General features: G+C 37.5%; 1 long non-coding RNA gene across 1 annotated transcript; it reads right to left on the reverse strand.

The window, feature by feature from the left end:
• Positions 1-12,727: 12,727 nt before the first annotated feature.
• Positions 12,728-13,700, reverse strand: LOC145595702 (uncharacterized). The gene is made up of 2 exons (XR_014102998.1): positions 13,366-13,700; positions 12,728-12,881 (listed from the first exon to the last, which is right to left on the reverse strand). It is a non-coding gene; the product is annotated as an uncharacterized LOC145595702 (long non-coding RNA).
• Between the last annotated feature and the right edge of the window lie 849 nt (positions 13,701-14,549).

Consider the following 14,549-nt stretch of genomic DNA (forward strand, 5'->3'; position numbering starts at 1 on the left):
TCGAAGACATTGGAACACTTGCCTTTAGACATTGTTTTTTATTATTATTTAGTTTTTTTTATTTATTTTATTTTTTATTATTTGAACTTGCTTTCTTACTGTTACACAAATTGCACATCTTTCCATCCCTGGGTTAAGTGAATGTGGGTTGAATAAATAAGGTCAATCGTTAGACGAGGCTCAAAGTGGTTGACGAAGAAATGGAATGAGTGTTTGAAAATGTTTTAAAGGAATGAATGGGCTACAAAGGTGCCTCAAATCATGGGTGTACCTTGTGTTTAGTTCGGTAAATTTTTTTTTTTAAATGAAAATTGCTATGATCGAGATATAAAGGAATAATGCTCATTTTATTGATGGAAATGGTGAATAAGATAACAAAATTATCAAATTATAGAAAAAGGAAATCTAAACACTAAACTTAGGAGAGGAAATCTATGCTAGACTTAAAAGGGGGAAAGGGAAAAAATCATGAAATCTTGCACGAGGAGCTCGTCGCGCGCCTTGTCTTCATTGCTGCTTGTCACTTTTTACCACCTGGAGGGATTGGAAGTTTGTTGGCATCAACAAGATCCTGAATAGCATCCTTCAAATTCCAGCATTGTTCGGTAGAGTGACCCCTTCCTTGATGGAACTTGCAATGGGCGTTGGGGTTCCATTTGGCGCTCCTTTCTTCAGGTTTGGGCTCTGGGAATGGCCCAATAGGTGTGATCAAGCCTTGTCCGTAAAGGCGATCAAAGGCCGCATCATAAGTCATTCCTAAAGGAGTGTAGATTCTCCTTTTCTTGGGCAATGGAGCATCAAGAGCTAATACTTCATTGAGATCAACTTGGCTTATATTGTTGGTAGTACTTTCCTGCTTAGATGACAAAGAAGAAGGATGGTCGTTCTTCTTGTTTTTCCAAGTGTTGTTATTGTTACTACCAGCAGTCTTTATTAGCTCGTCCTCGATATTGATGCCAATGTCATATACACCTTCAAAAGTGTTCAACGGAAGAAATTTGAGATGTTTGACAAAGGAATAAACGCGTCGTCAATTGTCTATCCCTAGATCAAATACAATTTATACAACCTAAACAAACCTAATACGAGTATAAGGCAAGCATAGGGGTCGAACCACAGAGAACGGATAAACACCACCAAATGTTATCGACAATTAAGCTAGTCCGGAGTAGGAGATAAATAAACTAAAGTCTAAATATGCTAAAACAAGAAATAAAACATTAAGGAAAATGGTTTAGGTATAGCATTCACTTGAACATAAACAAAAGCATAGAAGTTGAATTAATTATGAACTAAACATGCTCAAATATCGAAATAAAAGATCCAATCTAGCCGCCTTCCGGGGTCAATTGGCTTCTCCTAACATAGCCTCTATGCTTCCACATTAGAACCATATACTAGGAGGTACTATTAAATAACAATCGATAATAATGAACCTTAACTAAGTCAACTTCCGTTCCTTGTTAGCAAAGATTCACCTTTAATCTACCAACAATGTGCACTTGCAAGAAGATTAAAGAATATCAAGCATATAAAGACTTTAATCACAAATAAATCAACTCTAAACCTAGAACATGCTCAAGATCCAACTACACCACAACCATCCCCTTAATGGGGAAATTACTCACTAATCATGATAATAACAAGATTAATTAACAAATAACCAAGAATCAACATGATTAACAAGTAATACCAACAACTAATACAATAATAAATATAAAGCAATAAAAATAGAGGAGAGAGAGTTAGAGATTCTCATTGATTGAAGATGTAAATCAATAGAAAAGATGATCAATTTCTTCTTCAAAATCCGAGCTTAACAATGGTGAAACCCTCACTTTCTCTCTCTAAAATACCCTAACCCTAAGCTAAACCTAGAGAGAGAAGCTCTCCTAAAAACTAATTAGAGAGTAGAATAATAATGATGGATGATTAGTTAAGAGGAAATAACCCCAAAGGGGTATTTATACAATTTAAGAAGAAAAGAAAAAAAATAAAGAAAACAAAGAAAATAAAAATAATTAAAACTAAAAATAAAAAGGGAATATAAAACCCAAAACCCCCCAAATCCCATCAGACCCACCACCTTCATCATCCTTCTCCTTTCGTGGCTGCTCTAATTCAATCACCAACCATCAAGCATCATCAACCATCATCTTCACCGTCCATCATCAATCATCATCAGCAATCATCACTTAATCGCCACTGTTCGATTAATGGAAGGAATCGCAGCCGCTCAAATTCATTAATCCGTACAATCTCACACGCGAAACTCGGAGCGGCCGCTCATACTCATCGGAGCGTCCGCTCTGATCTTCTGCCTCAAATTGGTGAAATTGAACCAAGAATGGAGCGGCCGCTTCAGAGGAGTGAGCGTCCGCTCTGAAGGGTATTGCGAATTGAGATGAATTGGAGCTATGGGTTGCGGGCTGCTCTGATTTGGGGCTGCTGCTGTGTGCGGCGGCTTTGCTTGGTGGTGATGCGAGGGAACGGTGGTAGCAGGGAGCAGCTCAATTGCGGCTGTGAGTTGCGGGTTGGTTGACGATTGGAGTGCGTGAGGAGCAGGGGAAGGTTAAAGATGGTGGATGACGATGGCTGGTGGTAATTGGTGGTTGTTGCGGGGGTGATTGGTGATGGTTGTGGCTGTTCGCAGGTGAGTTGGTGATAGTTGCATGAGTGATTGCTGGTGGTTGTGTTCGTTGCTGTTGTTGGTGGTTGTGGGGTTGGTGAGTAAGAACGGTGGCGCGGGTGAGTGAATTGGTGGTTGATTGTGGGTTGTTGCGTGAGTGTGAATTGTTGGGAAAGGATTGTGAATTGTTGGTGGGTGTGAATTTGATGAGTGACATTTTTGGCACTCATTTGGTTCCTTTTTGGATGATTTTTATTCCATTTTATCTCTCCTTTCTTTAGTTTTCCTTAGTTTTATTCTTGTTTTCTTCATTTTATGCTTTTTGTAGTTAGTTTCTCTATTTTGTGCTTTTTCTAGTTTATTTGTTATTTTTCCCTTTTATTTGCTTTTTCTCCTTTGTTTGTAGGTTGTGATTGATTGTCCAAGGATTCCCGAGCTTCCTCTCCATGATCTTTCATTGTTTTCATGCCTAAAGCTTGTGCAAGAAGTTTCAAGTCAAAAGAGGGATCAAAGGGGCATGCTTCAAGGCATTGTAAATGCCTTCTTCATGGCTCATTTTCTTCAAGAAATTCAAGGAAGTTGCTGCCTACCTTTTCCTCCATCATCATCATCTAGGATGCGTGCACCTCGTGAGCAAGGGCAAAGAAGAAAGGAGGAAACTGCAGCTATGTGCGGGCGCACATCAGGAGTGTGCGGCCGCACATCTGTCGTGTGCGGCCGCACATCAGGTGTGTGCGGGCGCACATGCCTAGGTGTGCTCCCGTGCGCACCATTCTCTCTCCTCCGAGCGCCCGCACCTGCGTGGGTCTATTCTTGGGCGTCAAATCCGACCTTCTCCTTTGTATATATAGTTATTTCCTTCTATTTTTGTAGTAACAAGTGATAATAGAATTAGATCATATTCTTAGCTTAGTTGAGAGCCTCTCTCTCTAGATTTAGGGGTTAGTTTTAGGAGTAGATTTTAGAGAGAGAAAGTGAAGAATTTCAATGGTGATTGAGAGATTGAAGATCCAATGGTGACAATTGTATTGGAGATCTACTCTATTATCAATGAGCATTTCTAAACTCTATCTCATTTATTGTTTTGTTTAGTATTCATGTTTAGTTTGTTGATTTTGATTGTGTTTTGATGATTTGATTATTGATGTTTGATTAGAGTAATTGTTCTTCTTTAATTGTTGATTCTTTGATTGTAGATTGTTGATTTCTTTAGTTGTTGGTTGAATTGATGATGTTGCTAGAGTAGTTGTTTGGTTAGGGATTTGGTGAAGCTTATATTATGTAATGAATTGATGTAGATTGGGGATTTTGATGGAGTTGATGATGTGATTAAATTGGTTAATTGATTATGTGCATGTGTGTGTTTGATTTAGGCTTGATCACCCTTGTTATTCACACTAGATTGCATTGTAAGTTCACATTGATGCGGACCATTGATTTGTGGCTTACATTTACACGATTGAGGTGTCTTGTGATGTTTCCTAGCTAGAGTTTATCGTAGTTGACGCTAGTTAGACCTCTAGGAGAATAGCTTGATATGCTCTTTTGGTTGCATGATTGATTTTCCCTCACATTGCTTGACTTAGTCGACTTTCCATTCCAATTTGCATTGTTCATTGCTATTGTAAGTGAATCCTAATCCCTAGCTCTTATATTTGTGTGGTTTCTTCGTTTTAGTAGTTGTTAGAATCACATTTTATCTCTTGTCTTCGACCTAGCTTAGGCATATAATTGGAAGCACTTAAGCATTACCGTTCCTTTGGGTTCGACCCTTGACTTACCTCTATACTTGTATTTAGGTTTGTTGAGTGTTTATAAATTTTGTTTGGCTTAGGGAAGATTAGCCCAACGACCTAGTTTTCCCCACGTCAGAATTGTTGCTGCTGGTGTGTGAATTGGAGCAGGGGGTTTTGATTTCTGGTGTGCATGAGAACAGGGGAGATGGAGCAGGGGCATTGGTGTTTAGTTGGTGTGGTGGAGGATAGGAGATGGTGGGGTGAAGGTTAAGGTGGGCAACAGTCAGCAGCTAGCAAAGAACTGCACACACATCGACTTGTTCCCGAGTTCCGAACTCACTTGACATGAAACCCGGGACCCTACACACAAAACCGAGAAAGGAATTGGGAAAAAGAATAAGAATAAAATAAAATGAAAATAAATAGAGGATGAAATAAAATAAAACCAAGACAAATAAAATAAAATAAATAAAATAGGAATAAATAAAATAAAATGAAATAAAATAGAAAATAAGAGACATGAAACTAAACTAAAAATAATTAAAACTACGCAAGCAAGTAGAATTAAATAAAATACGAAAATAAACTAAAACTAATAAAATAAAGAAAATAAACTAAAACACTCCAAAATTACCAAATTAAACTAGAAGCTTTATTAAAGAGAAAACAAGAGAATAAAAGGTAAAATAAGGGAAAATAAACACGAAATTAACCTATACACTACCCCTAGGAGTGACATAAATATCACTTATCAAATTCCCCCAAGCTAAACCTTTGCTCGTCCTCGAGCAAAGCTAAGGCAAAAGAGAACAAGAAGGAATTATTGAAAGCAAAAGAAACAAAAATAGAAACAAAGAGAAAGAATGTACACTAACTCACTGTCGTAGGAATCACGGTTGTTTTTAGCTACAACAAGCCCTTAAAACCCCAAAGTCGCCTATGAGGACGAGTGAGGTCTCGTGAGGGTTTCCTAAGAGCTTACCCCACATCTCTCGACAAAAACCAAAGCAAGGCAACAAAAGGAAAAGAAACACAAAGAGAAAAAGCAAAACACAAGCTCATATATGAACAAGAGATAAGGACAAGTACTAATGAATGCAAACCTTTCTAAATGGACAAATGTATACACGTTCCAAGATGTCAATGGTTGATTGAAACATAACACATGCTAAGCATAGAGAACTACTTAGGACTCAATCCACCCTAGCCCCAACCAATCGGGCCACGTTCTCTCCACTAGTTTCAAATCAACCCTTAAGCTAGCTTCTCAAGATTCCACGAAGGAACCGGAAAAAGATAAAGAAATGAAAAACTTTGAGAAGGTAATCCCGACGTCTCAACTATGCATACTCTTTCCATAGGTTTGAAGTCTATCTCCCTCCACCGTTCTTTTGACCTAACCCACTAGAGTCTAAGGGTCTTTTAATTGGTTGTAACGTAAGGCTAAGGGTTAAGGCGGGGTAAAAATTTAAAATTTGGTAAAATTTCCTAAGTGAAGCAAAAAGTGCGGCCGACACTCAAAAATAACTCAAGAATTCACTAAATATCAAGCAAAAATACCACTAATGCCATTCCCCCAAGCTTATTCAACACAAACACACAATATTCCCCCCAAGCTTGAACAAAGCATTGTCCTCAATGCTTAAACTAAGGAAGAAAATGAAACCATCTAAAACATTTTTGTTGTTTTTGTTTTTTTTTCTTTTCAATTTTTTTTCTCTTTTTTTTTAACTTTATTCATTGTCCTTGCCTTTTTCAAACTATGGACGGCTTTTTCTTGAAACTTCATTTGATTTTCATGAATTGCATCATTCATCACAAGCTCAACTTTAACCAAATCTCAAAGTGCTTCTTGTTTATGATCAACAGTCTCAAAACTCAAACCTCACATGCCAATGCTTCACTAACTATAAGGGTTGGTTAACATAGGCCACTAGGTTTGTAATGCGGTTTAAACAAGAGCGGAAAACATTAGGCTCAAATTGGTTAGCAAGTAGGTTTATGCAAAATAGAAAATCAAATTTGTAACAAAATAAAAAGAAGATAAAGAAAAATGAGAAAGAAATGTCCTTTTCCTCCCCTAGGGTGCTTCGGTCACGATCTTGGGAGCTATAAGTCAAAACAAGGATCAAGACATGCATAGCTAAGGATCCAAATGTGCCACACAACAAGGTGATGAAGGCTAGAACAATGTTACCTCACACGGGATTATAACTAAGCAAATACCAACTAAGGGTTCCAAATCCACTATAGAGAGCAACACCATCTTACCACATACCCGTGAACTATGGCTTCATGGTGCCCTAAAAGTTCTTAACCCAGCTACCTTAGCATGTTATATCCTAGAGTCAACCAATGACACTCTCAAACCGTGCACACATTAACCACTTAGGAAGAAAGGCATTCAAGAGTAAACAAATCCAAAAGATATAATGTCCAAAATCAGAACAAACAAAACACATTTTTGCTAAACTTGCCTTGAAGTAAACAAAAATCTTTTTGGATTTTCCAAAAGCATGAAAAACATGGAAATGCATATACTCACGTGCATGGCATATATGAATCAACATCCCACCAAACATGATAGAATACCCTCCCCCAAGCTTGAATGAAACCAAGCTCTCAAATCATAAACAATGAAACCAAGGAGGGGAAAACAAGGACAAATTAATCCAACATTACCAGCACATGATCTTCAAGTCACAATAAGTAAGAGAGAGAGGGAAAAGAAGGATATTACCGGATATGGGATAAATGCAAAATCACACAAAAAAAACCAAAATAACCTCATATGAGCCACAGTCTCTACAAATAAGGCTTGAATTCCACATGATAGGTAAGTTGAGGCACATTTCCTTGATTCTTGATCATCACCAATGCGCAAGAGTATATCAAGTTGTGTACCTAGCAAGGAACACAAACACGTCCATGAGAGAAAATCTAATCTAAAAACAAAAGAAAATGAAAGCAATAAAACACGGGTTACTTCCCGCAAAGGCTTGCTTAACGTCCAAGCAAGACCGCTCTAGGAAATAATAATTCAACGCACGCAAGAGCTTGTCAAATGCACTACTACACATTTCATGGGGGTGTAGATAGGCAAATGACGGAATAAGAACGTGCAATAAAATCATTGCACGTAAGTGAAGAGGGAGATGCCAAAAGAAAGAAGAAGAAGGATCGAAAGGAAACTCAAGAAAGTAAGAAGTAGAAGAAGGAAAAGAAGAATAGAAAGAAAAGGAAAAAGGCAAATCCTCATCACTAATTTTTTTGTTGGCAAAATTCCTCTTATCCTCAACAATGATGGAAGGAGGGGCATGAAAATCATCCATAGAGGGCGGCTCCCCAATAGGCTCTTTGAGATAGGAAGGGAGAGAAAAAGGGTAAGGAAGGATGTAGTCAAACCTTAGAGAAAAAGGGGTATGAGAAACGGGAAAAGGGGTAGCTACTCCCTCACCACAAGGCCTCACATCGCCAATGAGGGCATGAAAATCAATCATAGAGTCCTCAAAAAAGGGCACTCACGATCTACACCTCCCTCAAGCTCAAAAACTCCAAGGGAATCAACCTTATCCTCCTTTTCATCACAATAGACAACTTTTCCTTCAACTATCTCAAAACCCAAGGTCCCAAAATCATGCATGAATGGAGGTAGATTCATCTCAAACTCATCTAAGTCCCAAGAAGCGTTCTCGATGAAATCATCCAATAATCTATAAGTCCTCATACGACTCTCGAAAAATATGTGGGACATTACCTCAAAAGAGTCTATATACTCGTAGATTGAAGGGTCACAAACATACACTTAAGACTCATCAAGATGGGAAAGAGGATTAGGATTTTCAAAATCAACACTCTCTTCATTCTCTACTCCTTCACCATCACTCGAATGCTCTCTAATGGGATCCTCACTCGTATGGGGAAGAGAAGAAGAAGGGCATTTTCTTGAGAGTTGGCTAATTGGAGAATTTGGCTCTCAAGCATCTTCATTCTAGCTTCCACCTCCCTATTCTCAACTTCCCTCATCTCGTTATACCTCTCCATCATCTCCATTATCTTCATTATCTTCTCTTCCGTCAAATTTTCCATAGAATTACCCTCATAAAAGGATTCATTAGAAGCATAAGGGAAATCATTTGGAGCCATGTAAGAATAAGAAGATGAGGAGGGAGGATCATTCACATTATATACATGAGCATCATCATATTGGGGAAAGGGGGCATAATCAAGCAAATGAGATTCATCATCAACAATAGGAGAAAAAGAGTTGAAATCACTTGTACTAGGTTCACATATAGGATCACAAGACAAATCATGGGGATTCATGCCAACAATAAAACTATTATCACATTGAGAATCAAAATTAGCAACATTACATGCCCTATTGAGTACATCCTTAGCGAACCGTACAAAAAAGCTCCAAGCACTATGAACCGTTAATGCTTGAAATTCACCATTAAACCTACTTTCAACTTCATATCTCGTTTGTTCATTCATGCCATAATAACAAATCTCACAAGCTTCACAAGGATTACAACCACTATAGTTCAAAAACTCTATAAGTCTATGGAAATAGACATAAAAAGGCTCACCATCATATTGAGGAAAAGAGAAACGTGCCATTTTTCAACAACAAAAACAAAACAAAGAGAACAAAAATAAATCAAAGGAAAAATATATACAATGGACTAGTCTCAACAAGATAACACAACGGTAATGGAAGTCGTTCCCCGGCAACGGCGCCAATTTGAGAAAGGAATAAACGCGTCGTCAATTGTCTATCCCTAGATCAAATACAATTTATACAACCTAAACAAACCTAATACGAGTATAAGGCAAGCATAGGGGTCGAACCACAGAGAACGGATAAACACCACCAAATGTTATCGACAATTAAGCTAGTCCGGAGTAGGAGATAAATAAACTAAAGTCTAAATATGCTAAAACAAGAAATAAAACATTAAGGAAAATGGTTTAGGTATAGCATTCACTTGAACATAAACAAAAGCATAGAAGTTGAATTAATTATGAACTAAACATGCTCAAATATCGAAATAAAAGATCCAATCTAGCCGCCTTCCGGGGTCAATTGGCTTCTCCTAACATAGCCTCTATGCTTCCACATTAGAACCATATACTAGGAGGTACTATTAAATAACAATCGATAATAATGAACCTTAACTAAGTCAACTTCCGTTCCTTGTTAGCAAAGATTCACCTTTAATCAACCAACAATGTGCACTTGCAAGAAAATTAAAGAATATCAAGCATATAAAGACTTTAATCACAAATAAATCAACTCTAAACCTAGAACATGCTCAAGATCCAACTACACCACAACCATCCCCTTAATGGGGAAATTACTCACTAATCATGATAATAACAAGATTAATTAACAAATAACCAAGAATCAACATGATTAACAAGTAATACCAACAACTAAAACAATAATAAATATAAAGCAATAAAAATAAAGAGAGAGTTAGAGATTCTCATTGATTGAAGATGTAAATCAATAGAAAAGATCATCAATTTCTTCTTCAAAATCCAAGCTCAACAATGGTGAAACCCTCACTTTCTCTCTCTAAACTACCCTAACCCTAAGCTAAACCTAGAGAGAGAAGCTCTCCTAAAAACTAATTAGAGAGTAGAATAATAATGATGGATGATTAGTTAAGAGGAAATAACCCCAAAGGGGTATTTATACAAGTTAAGAAGAAAACAAAAATAAATAAAGAAAACAAAGAAAATAAAAATAATTAATATAATTAAAACTAAAAATAAAAAGGGAAAATAAAACCCAAAACCCCCCAAATCCCATTAGACCCACGACCTTCATCATCCTTCTCCTTTCATGGCTGCTCTAATTCAATCACCAACCATCAAGCATCATCAACCATCATCTTCACCGTCCATCATCAATCATCATCAGCAATCATCACTTAATCGCCACCGTTCGATTAATGGAAGGAATCGCAGCCGCTCAAATTCATTAATCCGTACAATCTCACACGCGAAACTCGGAGCGGCCGCTCATACTCATCGGAGCGTCCGCTCTGATCTTCTGCCTCAAATTGGTGAAATTGAACCAAGAATGGAGCGGCCGCTTCAGAGGAGTGAGCGTCCGCTCTGAAGGGTATTGCGAATTGAGATGAATTGGAGCTATGGGTTGCGGGCTGCTCTGATTTGGGGCTGCTGCTGTGTGCGGCTGCTTTGCTTGGTGGTGATGCGAGGGAACAGTGGTAGCAGGGAGCAGCTCAATTGCGGCTGTGAGTTGCGGGTTGGTTGACGGTTGGAGTGCGTGAGGAGCAGGGGAAGGTTAAAGATGGTGGATGACGGTGGCTGGTGGTAATTGGTGGTTGTTGCGGGGGTGATTGGTGATGGTTGTGGCTGTTCGCAGGTGAGTTGGTGATAGTTGCGTGAGTGATTGCTGGTGGTTGTGTTCGTTGCTGTTGTTGGTGGTTGTGGGGTTGGTGAGTGAGAACGGTGGCGCGGGTGAGTGAATTGGTGGTTGATTGTGGGTTGTTGCGTGAGTGTGAATTGTTGGGAAAGGATTGTGAATTGTTGCTGGGTGTGAATTGTTGCTGCTGGTGTGTGAATTGGAGCAGGGGGTTTTGATTTCTAGTGTGCATGAGAACAGGGGAGATGGAGCAGGGGCATTGGTGTTTAGTTGGTGTGGTGGAGGATAGGAGATGGTGGGGTGAAGGTTAAGGTGGGCAACAGTCAGCAGCTAGCAAAGAACTGCACACACATCGACTTGTTCCCGAGTTCCGAACTCACTTGACATGAAACCCGGGACCCTACACACAAAACCGAGAAAGGAATTGGGAAAAAGAATAAGAATAAAATAAAATGAAAATAAATAGAGGATGAAATAAAATAAAACCAAGACAAATAAAATAAAATAAATAAAATAGGAATAAATAAAATAAAATGAAATAAAATAGAAAATAAGAGACATAAAACTAAACTAAAAATAATTAAACTACGCAAGCAAATAGAATTAAATAAAATACGAAAATAAACTAAAACTAATAAAATAAAGAAAATAAACTAAAACACTCCAAAATTACCAAATTAAACTAGAAGCTTTATTAAAGAGAAAACAAGAGAATAAAAGGTAAAATAAGGGAAAATAAACACGAAATTAACCTAAACACTACCCCTAGGAGTGACATAAATATCACTTATCAATGTTGCTTGTACTTGTGAGTCGGATTTTGGATGAAGAGGCGAATCATCTCTTTTTCTTAGGGAGGATCTACCAAGAGTGCGACTGTTTCCCTCCACCTATTTAGATAAGCAGTGAAGCCTTCATTCTCTTTCTGTTTGACAATTGAGAGTTCACGTTCAGAAGTCTTACTTTGAATGTTACACTTGTAACGGTTCAGAAAACTGTCGGTGACATCTTGCCAAGTCGCAGTACGCTTGGCATCTAGGGAATAAAACCATTGTTGGCAAGCATGTTCTAAGGAGAAAGGGAACACCGTAGGGAAGAGTGTTACGTCCAATCCCTTAAGAGCCATGGTTGCAGAAAAAGCCTTCAAATGAAACATAGGGTTATCAGTAGGCTTGAACTTGGGAATGTCAGCGGTCGAAAACTTCTCAGGAAGCCTATCCCTTATGTTTAGAGAAGTTGCAGGTTGCTCTACATAGGTAAAATCTTCAGAGATCTTACTCATCTGTTCTCTGATCTTGTCTATTGCAGCTACAGTGGCATTACTTTGATTGTTTTGCTCTACCGTGATAACCCTGGTAGTGAGTGCTTCCATCATAGTAGACAACCTTTCGATGGCCTGGTTCATGTTCTCCATATCTTCCTTAGTGGCCATTGGTTGAAAGTAAATGCACTACTACAAAAAGGCCTTACAGAACTGTTATAATAGGCATTATAGATCGCCTTAGAGGCGTTCTTCTGCTAAGCGATCTATAAAGTATATAGAACGGGTCAGTGAGGCGTTTTATATACTAACTAATAGAAAACGGTTGTTAGTCACAACCGTTCTCTTTTCCCTTCTTTAAAACGTAAACTGTTAAGTTAGATAACAGTTCTCTATTATTAGAACTGTTAAGTTAGATTACAATATAGAACTGTTAAGTTAGATAACAGTTCTCTAATGTATTTTTTTTTAAAAAAAAAATAATAATAAATCCAGCCATATACTTTCTTGCTACTGTATTATTCCTCTATTTTCCAGTATAATATAAATTCATGATCCTGTATGTACAACATAGATTTTAGTATAATAAAATTAACCAAAATCATAATATTTAATTTTGAACTACGAATGAGGTTGAATATCTACTAAACTATAAACATCACCAATCAATAAATATTGAAATTGTTGAAGTAAAAAACCGAGAACCAAAGGAAAACAAACTTTATTATCCTTTTGTATTTAATTAGTTACATCTCAAGTACTTTTGATACAATTCAAATACAAAAACGAAGAACATGATACTGGAAAATGAATCCATGATCTTTAAGAATTTCTTGTCCTTTACGTCCGAGTAATCTGTTGAAATAAACAAAAAAAAAAATAATACAACACAAAATAAAAGTTAAAAGTAGATATTTATATAAGTCATTGACCATAAAAATAATTCATGTTTAACAATAATATATTCAATCATACTTTGCCGACAATAAAACAAAACATTTAAACACAAAATTGTAGATCATCACCATCATTTCAAAACTAATCATCACAAACACAAATATCATAAATTCAATTCATATAATCTGACATTAATCGGTCAAATGAACTATCAACAAAATGAAAACCAATACATTAAAACAGATCTGGGAAAAGAAGAACAACAAATAAGACATAAACGATTAATAATAAACTATAGAAATCCATCGATCCTAAAACCACAACCCTCACAATCACAGATTCAAATGAAAATTGATGCTCATATGAATTCGACAATCAAATCTAATTATAAAGAAATTAAGGCTCATATGAAATTAAAGAGAAGAGATAGAAGTTGACTTGCTTGATGAAAATTAGGCAGCCATAGTTGTCAAGGAAGAGAGAATTCGATGAGTTTTCTCTTAATTGCTTGTTGTCTTGCCATTGTTGAAGCTCCAAATTAAGGTTGTTTTCCAAGTAGAGAAGGTGATAGAGATGAGATAGTGTTAATTGGAGTTAGGGTAAGAGCAATGGAAAAGCTTTAAACTAGATCTGAGTAGGGAGAGAGGGAGAAAGAAAGAGATAGAGGAAATTTTTAAAGAGAGGGAAGAGAGAAGCCATGAACGGCTTATGGGAGTTGAGACTTGAGAGAAATATGATGGGCGTTCAAACCGGCCCACAAGGAATAGGGTTTTGCTATTTTTTTTAATATGTTAAAATTAAATAGAACGGTTAACTAAGAAAGGCGTTCTATATAGCAAAGTCACAATTTAAAAAAAATAATTAAAAAATCAAATAAAACGGTTAGGTTAGATAGGCGTTGTATAAAATCCTAGAGATCGCCTATCTAAGTTAACCGTTCTCTATCTTGCGTTTCTTATTCTAGTTTTTGGTGTAGTGATGGGAGATGGATTCTGTGGGGATGCTTGTGGTGGTTTTCTTGTACGCCTCTTAGGTATGAGAGGTTGTTGAGGTAGCGACTCAAACCGTAACAGTCTACTCCTGCTTCTTGACCAAGTGTTGTGAAATGAAATAAAATCACTTAATTGTTTGACTCATTGGAAAGGAAGGAAAAAAAAGACATTTGAAAACAAGTGAGAAAACTCCACTCATTTTTTTATGACGAAAATGGGGGTGCATGAACCTAGTATGCGATCATAAACGACATGGTGCATGACTCAAGTCGGAACATAAAGAAAGTGTGTGGACTATTCTTAACTCGTGAGTGATTAAGTGATGTCATAAGACTCGTGATATGATCGTATGGCTAGACATGTGAACAGTAACCAAAATGACTGATGCAAGGACCAAATTAATACGGAAGACTAAAGGAAAACTAACTGGACTTATTTTCTAGGCACCGTGACACGGCAAACTGTACCGTCTCACGGCACAAGCTGATGTGGCACGACAATTTTTTTTATTATTTTTTTTTTTTGCTGAAATCCACTGTGCCACGGTGGACTCTGCCGTCACACGGTGAGCTTTCCCGTGCCACGGTGGACTCTGCCGTGCCACGGTGGGCTTTCCCGTGCCACGGTGGACTCT

The sequence above is a fragment of the Chenopodium album genome, chromosome 19, assembly GCF_948465745.1.
Source record: "Chenopodium album chromosome 19, dcCheAlbu1.1, whole genome shotgun sequence".
Taxonomy (NCBI): Eukaryota; Viridiplantae; Streptophyta; class Magnoliopsida; order Caryophyllales; family Amaranthaceae; genus Chenopodium; species Chenopodium album.